An 11456-nucleotide genomic window follows, 5' to 3' on the forward strand; every position below is an offset into this window, starting at 1 on the left:
GACATTATTATAGGACTAACATTGAAGCTGCAAACATTGGCCCTGTTTCAACCATATGTAACAAATTCCCTGCAATTGATCTTATATCTGATTTCAACCAACGTTTGACTCCTCTTTTAACACCACTGAACCTCAGATTAAATATTCCTGATGATGTAAATCTCACTCTCTCATAAGGCAATCATTCAATTCGTGAACAGCTCTAAATATTAGGCAATTCTTCCTTAATCAAAGTAGACATCTCCCTTTCTATGACTTCATTTACCCCAGTTCCAGTCTCTGTGGTAACATAGGATAAGTATAATCATGCCACCACATAACAATCCCTTAAATATTTAAAGATGATTACTCTATTCACAATAACAGTTTCCTTTTTCTAGTTTAAATATCGCAATGACATGGTTTCCATTCTTGGGGAAACTCCATTTTGTCAACGTGTTTCTTAAAATATGACACTCAGAACTAAAGCAGTTCTCTCAGTGTAGGCATACCAGCAGGGCATACATCTGGGACTATTACTGTTTTTATTCTGGATTAAATTATTTCTATTAATGTAATTCAAGAGCTCATTAGCTCTTCTGGCAATTCTGTTTATTGGCCGGTGTTGCAATTTTCATTAAATTATACTCACTAAACAGTTTCCTTTGAATTGCCAATGACTCAGGTGTCTCCCGTCTTCTCATTCGTCAGGGACTTTCCAAACCTCATTGCAGAACTTTACATGTATCCCTATTACATTTCATCTTATTAGTTTGGCTGATTGTTCCAAGCTGTCGAAATCAATTTGAATATGTATCTGACATTTAGTATGGTAGCAAACCTTCCAACTTTGTGCCATTACTAAGTCTGGTAAGCATGCCTATTTAATTCTATTGAAATATTTCATCAAAATGTCAAACAGAATGGAACCAAGTACAGAGACCAGTGGTGCACCACTAGAGATCATCTCCTTCTAAGTTGCATTGATCACAATGAACTTTAATAGAATAAAATAATTTAACCACTTGTGAATCCAGCACACCATAATGTCATCCATTCCGCTTGGCCATAGATACACCATGAATGATATTTTTGCAATAGTATCATTTTGGAAATCAAAATATTCCTTTGGAAATGCCAATCGAGATTGTCATTTAGTTCAACATACCCTTACACAGGGAAAAGAAGGTCGTTGAAGTTCTCACTAAGAGAATTAGTAAAAACAGAAACTATAAAAATGAAAAACATTATTAATTTGTTAAATGTTCACCCAGGGGAAAAAGCTTAAAGGCAAAAAGACAAGTAAAAAGCAGGGGAAACTATCTTGCACATGCAAGAAAAAGGGCAAATTTCATTAATATACAAGGAACTCATGAATTAGTGGGCAAAGGACATGAACAAGCACACACACACACATACACACAAATGGTCAATGAACACAGGAAGAAATGTTAAATGAACAAATTTAAATCACAATTAAAGATATAAAAATGAAAACAGATGAGATGCTATTCTTCATCTACAGTTTAGTGAAGATTAAAAAATCTGATTGCATGCAATATTGTTAAGAGCATGTAGAGAGACACCCTCTCATATTGTAAATTGATACATCTCTTTTGAAAACAACTTGAAATTATCAATCAAAATTTAAAATACACATACTCTTTGACCCAATAATTTTGCAGCTAGAATTTTATCCTACAAATATAGTTCCATGAAGTACAAAGAAATAGAGAAGTTGTAGAGGATAGATTGGATTTACCACTCGTCAACTGTGTGACCTTTGCCAAGTTATTTGACCCCTCTGTACCTCAGAACCCTCATCTGAAAACTTGACATAATTATACGATCTGCTTTTTGAAATGTCATGAGAAATAAATGAGTTCTTCAGAATAGTGCCAAGCACATAGTGCTATATTTGTACTTTTTACTGCCATTATTTAGAAAGTTGTCTATTGTAACCTTAGACATGTTAATCAATAAGGGATAGGCAAACTAAACCATACATTGTGTACACAATATTATATCGTAGAGCCATTTCAAAGAATCGGGTAGCTCTGGCCAGTTTTCCCAGTGGTTAGAGCATCAGCCCTCTAACTGAAGTTGTCTCAGGTTCTATTCCGTGGTACCTTGGTTGCAGGCTCAGTTCCTGGTGCAGGTCCGGGCATGTGTAGGAGGCAACCAATCGATGTGTCTCTCTCACATCAATGTTTCTCTCTCTCTGTCTCTCCCCCTCCCTTCCACTCTCTCTAAAAATCAATGGAAAAAAATATCCTCAGGTGAGGATTAACAACAACAAAAGAATAAAAAGGGATCAGGTAGTTTTGTAAATGCTGATTTGAAACAATGTCCAAGTTATATACACAGTTAAGTAAGAGAAAAAAACAAGGCAGAACAGTATATATGATATAAGCACATTTGTGTCAAAAGTAGTATTTATCGCACATTTCTTGTATATGTATTATATTCACCTGTAAGAATAGACTATTAACAGTGGGTGTAGCTGAACTGTGAAACTGGAGAGGGAAAGAAAGGCTTTTAACTTTCACTTTTATCCTTCTGTACAATTTGCACTTAAAAAAATCACGTACATATACTACATAATTTTACACTAAAAATATAGGGTGTCCCAAAAAATGTATATACACACTTTGAATAATCATGAAGGCAGTGTTTTTAAAAATACATTTCATTTTCAAAGTTGAGTTATTAGCTATTAAGTGTGTATGCATTTTTGGGGGACACCCTGTATATATCCTGCAATCTAATTCCTTCAATCAATCCATGATAATGTTTTCATGAAAGTGGACTAGGCATCTGAATATAACTTGTAGGAAAGGGAAAATCAGTGAGGAAACATTTTTCCTGGAAGTCTCAACACTCTCCAAGAAGTTACAGAGTCTTCCAGCATCTGGGAGGCATGGAACGCTCACCATCCAATCCATCGTTAAGTCATATTGGCTCTTGATTTCAAACCATATTCAGAGGCCAGCAACTTCTCCCTACCCACTGCCAGCACCAAAAGTGAGCCACCTCCCCAAACACTTCCTTCCCCCATCTGCTCCAGCTACAAGAGCCTCTTCGCTTGTCTTCTAACATGTCTGACCAGCTCCTGCCTAGGGCTTTTACATTTGCCATTCTTTAGCCCAGCACTCTCCCAAACACCCGCAAGGCCAATTCCCTCACCCCCTTCATGTCTTTGCTCAAATCTCACCTTCTTCATGAAGCCTACTCTGATCACTCTTTCTCCCTTTGCAGCCCACCTCCTGGGAGAGTTGCACCACAAACCCTCCTTTCTTCCCTGAACTGCCTCTAGCACATACCCCTCTCGAACACAGTTGTATGAGTTTTCTACGGCTGACAGAACGAAGTGCCACAAGCTGGGTGGCTTAGCACAATAGTAATTTACTTTCTCATAATTCTGGGGACCGAAAGACCCAAATCAAGAGGAAGGGAGCCACACTCCCTCTGAGACTCTGGGTAGAATCCTTCCTTGCCTCTTTCAGCATCTGGTCGGGCCATCAATCCTTGTGCTCCTTGGTTCACAGCTGCATCACTCCAGTGTCTGCCTCCGTCATCACATGGCTGTCTCCCACTGCTGAGCCCGTCATATTGGATTAAGGGCTCACTCTAGTCCAGTATGACCTCATCTTAACTAATCACATCTGCAAAGACCTTATTTTCAAATAAGGTCACATTCTGAGATACTGGCAATTAGAACTTTAGCCTATCGTTTGGGGGTGGGGGGCTCAATTCAACTCGTATACGTACTACATAAATTACTTATTTTGTCAGAGTTATTGTTTTTTATTGTCTGTCTATTCTGTCTCCATAGAATATAAGCTCCATGAGGAATTTATTTTTTGTCACTTTTGTTCACTGATGAACCCTAAGGGCCTGGCACAGTACTTGACAACTGGTAGACATGTAATAAATATTTTCTGACTGATGCTGGCTATCATCACATGACTACACTCTTCATTAATGTCAATCAAGTCCCAATGTTCTAACTATCCAACTACAGAGCATTCTTCAGTTTCTTTCTAAAGAAAACATTGAGCAGCTGGTGAAATACTCTAGTTACCCACGGGTTGCATTTTCCTTGAAAATGATGCTGTCTTTTGGCTCAGCCTCATGAGTTTGGTGTGAATAAACCCCAGGTAAGCTGAACAAATGAAATCCCTGAAAATGCAAAGCTAAGGTCCTGACCCTGAACCCATGCTCCCCTGGGGACCTGAATGAGGAAAGGGCAGCGGAGATGTAGAGAAGTAGACAGTTGACTCTGGGAGCCATTCTGGGGTGCTTGAAGGGGAGGGGCATGCTGGTGGCTGTGTTAGGATGATTAACCCAGTTAGGGTATAGGGAGGGTGGGGACAAAGAGATAACAAAGAGGCAATGAAACTCTCTCTTATTTTGAGGGTAATAGGGCTGTTGAAGGAATGGCTAAATCAAATGACATTGCAAATGGAAAAAGTTAAGACAGAATTTAGAACGTGGTCCTCACACCATAAACAGCAATAAACAAGGGCATTTTATAAAACAAAATTGGCCTTAAAGAGAAGAAGTTAATAAGGAAGACCACATCTTTAATGAGTTAATATGGGACGTTAGCCTCAGACTCAAGACGCCACTGCTTCTGCATTTTCCTGCACCCCTCTTCCCACTGCCTCTAGGCTGGTGGCAATAGTGCAGGTGGCATTACAACACTTAAGCCCAGACTACGTCTACCAGTAAAAGGAGCAATGAAAGCTAACTAGTGGCTTCATTTCATGTTCTTCTTGCATAGCTCCAAGTTCAAAGAAGCCTTCCACAGCTATGTAGACCAGTTCAAACCAGAGACAAAGCTCTAAGTCTGCAAACATCACATCTTCACGGCCCTGCTGCCCATGTCCTACATAGTGTTTTCATTCTTTCAACTGACACACAACAGTTAGGACAGGACTGTGATGGGGTCTCAGACTCTCTGAGTTCCCTATTGTTTATGATATGGCTAAAGGATCAGAATTTTCCTGGAGTAAGTTAATCTTGGTTCATAGACTATTTGGACAATCACAAAAAGCCACGGTAAGCAATAATTGTAGGTTCTGCTGGGATTTTACAATATAAAAATCAGACATTGGTAACCACCCCATACATCCCCCTCCTCCGGTGTACAAAAATTGATTTCCAATGCTTGAAATTTACACAATAAAGGAAACCTTTGTCTTCAATTCTACTGATGAGAGAGACAATATATGCAACCTCTTCATTGATTGACTTTTGTTTTCTTAGATTCAATTCTTGAGAGAATCATTAAACATAAGAGAAAATGATTTGTTTCCATTGATTGAATGATGTGTCCATCTGACAGCTGTAGTTTTATATTAAAGCTATTACTATGTCATTAATGTAATTTGCAGAATCAAGAAGAAATCCCTCAAGTTCTAACTGTATTGCTGGTTATGTTTTTTGAATAAATATAAAACATTTTTAGAGGAAATAAATCTTGTGACAACAATAATAGATGAAAAGGCCAACTGCTCACTTTATAAATCACCGCCAACGAAAGGAAACTTCCTCTGATTACTTAAGTGGGAAGTGCTGGGAAGCTGGGTTCCTCCAAATGTCCGGTTTCATGTCAGGAAATTCTTAGGATCCTTGTTAATTTCAAGTACTTAGGAAAGATGACTCCCCATTGTTCATTTAAATTCCTTTCTCATTCTCAGAACCGTTTCATTGCTTAAGGTTAATAAGTTATATAGAGCGTGGTAAAGCCAGGCTTGATTTGGGTCTCCCTGTGGTCTCCCCTGAACTATGTGTTCGTAGTGACTGGGGATATTGTGTGCTTGTCTAATTCTCAGAAACTTTTCTCTCCCCTGACAATGATTGCCGAGAAATTAATTATGACAAGCAGGGAACTAACTGCTCTGTAACCTGGCTCTGGCTTCCTGCAAAACTCCAGCCTCAAAGTGAATGTCTGGGTTTTGAAATTATGTGATTCCTTGGAATTTTCTTGGTGTTTCAAATAAAATTTGTGAACCCTCCTTCCTCATTAGATTTTACGGGCCTTTACTAACTCCCCTACTTGGGGAGCACAGGGCTGGTTGTGCATAGTTTTCTGACAAATGAAAGGTGCCCTAAAAAAATCCTCATGTCGGTTTACCATGGAGGCAGGGCTGGCTCTATGAGTGTGTGACTACCCTCTAATTAGAAGGTCCTGGCACTTGGTCTAGTGTTCTGCAGTTGCTGTCTTGAAATTCTTACTAATTTTTTTTTATCAAGTTCCACGTATTTTCATTTTGCCCTGGGCCCACAGATTATGTGGCCTGTCCTGAGTGGAGGGCTAGTGTGTGGCCTATGTTACATGTCAAAGTGACCCTGTTGATTCAATAAGCACAACCCATTTGCATAAATCAAAGTCTAAGTGTGGAACGACCATTTTCCCCATAGTGTGAATTTGTTTTTCCATTCTCCTCCTTTCTTTTTTTTCAATAACGAAAAAATGCTTTTGATAGAACTATTCACATCTTTGAGAAGTGATGACAGGTTAAATACTAAATATTAATTTTGCTGATGATGGATACAAAATTCTATAAGTAAAAGCAGACTGTTATAGGAGGATGAGTAAGAATTTTTGAATATTTTTGTAAAGCAGTATATGCAGTCTTGTTGCATTAAGTATTGTATCATTACAAAACAACTATTAAAAAGTGAAATTGCTTTTTGTATTTGAGTATCCTAGGAACATATACCAAAAGGACCTATTCTTTCTTCAATAATGTAAAATAAATGTGGTAGCTACACATTGTAAGGATAAGAAAGCATAGTCTATGAAAAAATGCTAAACATCGCTAATCATCAGGGAAATGCAAATGAAAACCACAATGAGATGCCACCTCACACCTATTAGGATTGTCACTTTATATATTAAAAAATCCAGAACATAACAAGTGTTGCAAGGATACAGAGTAATTGGAACCCTGGTGTACTTTGGTGGAGATATAAAATGGTGCAGCTGCTGTGGAAAACAGTATGTTGGGTCCTCAGAAAATGAAACAGAGAATTGCCAGTGATCCAGCCAGCCACTTGTGGGTATAAATGCAAAAGAACCGAAATCAGGAGCTCAGAGAGAGAATTACAGTCCCGTGTTTAGGACAGCATTATCCACAATAGCCAAAGAGGTGGAAACAACCTAAGTGAATGGATACCTCATACAGTATCTACCTCATGTGATACAGGTAGAAACTTGAAAAGCACTTTGTCTTTTTGGACTTACTTCTGACCTCTGTCATCTCCATGAGAAGGACATGTCTGGGTTAGCCTACAGGTTGATAAGCTGGGCCATTCTGGATTGGCTAACAGCCAGTCAACCCCCAGACATATGAGCAAGATGAGCCCCAAAGAGCAAATCTATTTACCAACCTGTGCTGGGCTTCAGCTGGGTGAAGCCAGATGAGCGTAACCTCATAGACTGCTGAGCTGAAATCTTGTGTATTGCTATAATCTAGTGAAGTGATCTGATTGCTCATTGTGCAGTAATAGCTATCTGATCAACATGCTGCTATGCCAGCAGGACACACATTCCTATTCAAGAGACCAGGAAGGATATATGGAATGATGCCCTAAAAATTATCTTGTGTCTATAAGACTGTCAGTAGGAGTGACTGACATAACCAGGTGGGACAGAATTATCAGAGAAGTGGAGAAAACCCCTCTGGAAGTAGAAACATAGAAGAAGTGCGAGAATTGTGGTTGGTAGCCAAGGAAGGGCAGTAACTGTGTCCCTGTCGTCTTTGCAGCTCCAGAATTTCTGTACCAGAGAGCCTGGCACTAGGGGGGGAAACAACCGATAAATGTTGGTGGACAAATTTATGGAATAAATACTCTACTGCTTTATTAGCCATTTAGCACATCTCAATGCTGGTCTATAAAACCCAGAGCCACCTGGCTCTATGCATGTCATTTCCTTTGGGTGGTGACTGAACAATTGGTTGTTGAAGCTTTTATTCTATTTAAAAATCACAAATTCAGATTTAATATAACTGACTTTTAATTTTCTCTCTGCTGAACATGTTCATTTTATAGAGATTATTTAAAATAACGGTGCAACTGTTATTCCACAGCAAGTACTTAAAATAGTTTTTTTAAAAAAACAAATAATTTTATTCACTCTTGCTTCCAAAATAGGCATATATATCTACTCCAAACATTTTGTGCCTTTGAGGCAATATTTAGTTAATTCTAAATACTAAAATATGGTTACACCTGAAAACAGTTAACTTCATTCAAACACTGTTCAATCTTTTTTAAAAAAACATAAACAAGTCAGGTTTATTTTCAGCAAATATAATTTAGTGAAGTTTATTTCACTTAGAAAAATTCAATCATGAAACTCTTGCTCACTTTGAAAGAGATTTTTTTTTTTTTAGTTTTTAGTTTTATTTGGAAATCTTACATTTTCCAGAAAACACTATCCTGTCTTGAACCACCACCTGGTAGGAATGTTATTGGAATGATCTTGGCGGATTATTTCCCACCATCTGAAAGTAGTTTTATTACTTCTTATTGATTGTAGAAAGTGTTTAAAAATATTATGTGAAGTCGCCTTTCTTATCTTTTTTGTTGTTGTTGTTGTTAATCCTCACCTGAGGACATTTTTTCATTGATTTTTAGAGAGAGGGAGAGACACAGAGAGAGAAACATCAATGTGAGAAGACATTGATTGGTTGCCTCCTGCACACACTCCAACCAGGACTGGGGATTGATCGAGCCTACCACCGAGGTACGTGTCCTTGACTGGAATCGAACCTAGGACCCTTCAGTACGTGGGCTGACGCTCTATGCCCTGAGCCATACCGACTAGGGCATTTCTTATCTTTCTTGTTAGAAAGAAACTGCCATAGAGGATTGTGGAACAGGCCAGCACTGGATAGGGCTGTACCTGGTACTTCTGTACCTGTCCTTGACATGGGTGCATTTCATCTCCCCCTTTATGGCTGGACCCATTCTAACAGCCCCATGTTATTTCTGGTGACTCCTGCTTGTTCTCGTTAGTGGCTCAATGATGACCTTGCACACTTTTTTTTGGTAATGATTCAAGTAGTCAATATTTTGGCTTTGTGGGCCATACAATCTCTGTTGCAACCTTGGGACTCTGCCATTTCAATATGTAAGTAGCCTTGGATAATATAAACTAAGAGTGAGGTGTTTCAATAAAATTTTAAGGACACCAAAATTTACATGTAATGTAATTTTTACATGTCACAAAATATTATACTTCCTTCGATTTTAAAAAAAAGCATTTAAAAATACAAAAACTGTACAAAGGCTGTACACAAACAGGGCTGGATTTGTCACGATTTGTGAACCCCTGACCTTGGGAACTGGGCTGATGGGTCATGAATGGATGCCTCGGGTATGCACGCAATGCTGAAGCCAGACAACCTGCATTTGCATCCTAGCTCTGCCTTTACCATCGGTACGATCTTGGGCCAGTTTCTTTTTTAATATTAAAAGTGGAAATATTAATAATCCACTTCAACACTGCTGTGAGGATGGAATGTATTAATGTAGATAACATGCTTGACACCTAGCAAATGCTGTACACACGCTAGCTGTTTCCGTTATCGCTGCCACTTGCCACAGTTGGAAATTCTGGTTTATTTTGAAACATGCAGAAGAGCTAAGCTGACCCATGAAGACAGCACTGTTGACAGTAGTCAGACCACTTGCCCTGTGTTGATCCATGGACATTTTTGCTGTTGAGTTCATCCTCATGCTTCTGTAGATGCCTCCAGACTTTTAAATTCCCAAGTAAGGCCACAGCATTTACCAATTTTAATATCTCAAATTAAAAAATTAATTACATTATGATCTAGAAATGAATACTCTAACCAAAATTTTAAAACAATCCTTACTTTATAAAAGGAATCTTTATTTCTCCTCCCCCACCCTGATCTCTCTCCAGGTAATATTAGTAAGGCATGTGGTATATACTATTGGAAAAGAAGCACAGGTAATTTATATACAGTTTATTTTTCTCATTTATTAATACTCAGAGGATAGTTACAAACTCAATTTAGATGATCGTGTTGTTTTTGGCACCAAGAGAAATGTTTATGGCATCTCTCTTGATCATAGCATGATATAGTTACACTACTCTTGTTTTTTCATCTGTCTTGGGCTTCTTCCTTTTAAAATCTTATCCATTGGTAAAATGAAAAAGAATGTGGAAGAAATTTTAGAATCAGGCTATACAGCCAATACAACCACACACAGAGGCCCCGACCACTGGCTGCATTCCCCTGGCCTGGCTCACTGGCCCATGGAAAGCTGACCCGGGCTGCAGGCTATGTGTCATTTCTTGCTCCCTTTGCAAGTCCCTGGGCACTTACCTGGGATGCCACTCAAGGCAGCCTTTTAGAATGTTGGAGAGAGATAGGGAAGCTATTATGGGATGGTTCTGCATTCTCTTTGATTATCTTTCTCCTCCCCCTCAAACAACAACAAAAAATCCCAGAAAGTATAATTTCACAACTGTCTTATTATTTAGCAACAATACCAACCCTGAAACCCTGGTGTGTCATCACGCTGTGTGACAACCCTACCCTAAATAAGGAAAGCCCAAGATGTTACTGTCCTGAGTTGTAACAGTGACAAATGAGCTTACTTCTGAGGCAGCCCCTTTAGCCCTGTGCTACTCTCTCTGTGGTATCAAAATGGTAGTATTGCATTCAAAGCTCATGATATAAGAGAGGCTGTTTTAAATTTGTATTACTTAGGAAGGAAAATATGCTCAGTTTACATAGTCATGTTAAATTAGTATCATATGCTAATCATTATGTTTTTAATAATAGAATTCCAAATCTTTAATAGGTCTTAAACTCAGCTATTTATGTTACATAGTGGCAAGTGGTAAAACTCTTATTAATAAAATAGAAGCCTGGTGCACAGATTCGTGCACTGGTGGGGTCCCTTGGAGTGGCCTGCAGGGATCAGTGGACCTCTACGCTGCCACAGCCGGGCCTTACCCACCAGCTCGTCAGGCTCCAGCCTGCTGTCTGCGTCAATCCCACACAGCATGAAGTAGTGCGCGAAGCGGCAGGTGCCCGGGGAGGAGGTCGAGCCCGGGCTGGGTGCTATGCCTCCGCTCCCGCTCATCCCAGCCCCCGCTGTGCCTGCTGCTGGCTCAGGCATAGAGGGGGAGTGTCTGTGGGAGAGGCTCGTTCGCTGCAGCTACACTGGCCAGCCATGAGCCCAGCGTCTGGCACCTATCTGTCAGCTGAGTGGTGCTCCCACCACCAGGGGGCAGCTCCTGCGTTAGGCATCTGCCCCCTGGTGGTCAGTGTGCATCATAGCTACCGTCCAGTCGTCCAGTCATCAGGTCGCTTAGGCTTCTATATATATAGATAGGCAATGAGTTGAGAAAGCAATGTCACAGTTAACTGTATCATCAGCAACATGCAATTCATCCTTGGATAAATTTATACCTAAATATG

This window comes from Myotis brandtii, unplaced genomic scaffold, assembly GCF_000412655.1.
Source record: "Myotis brandtii unplaced genomic scaffold, ASM41265v1 scaffold71, whole genome shotgun sequence".
Classification (NCBI taxonomy): domain Eukaryota; kingdom Metazoa; phylum Chordata; class Mammalia; order Chiroptera; family Vespertilionidae; genus Myotis; species Myotis brandtii.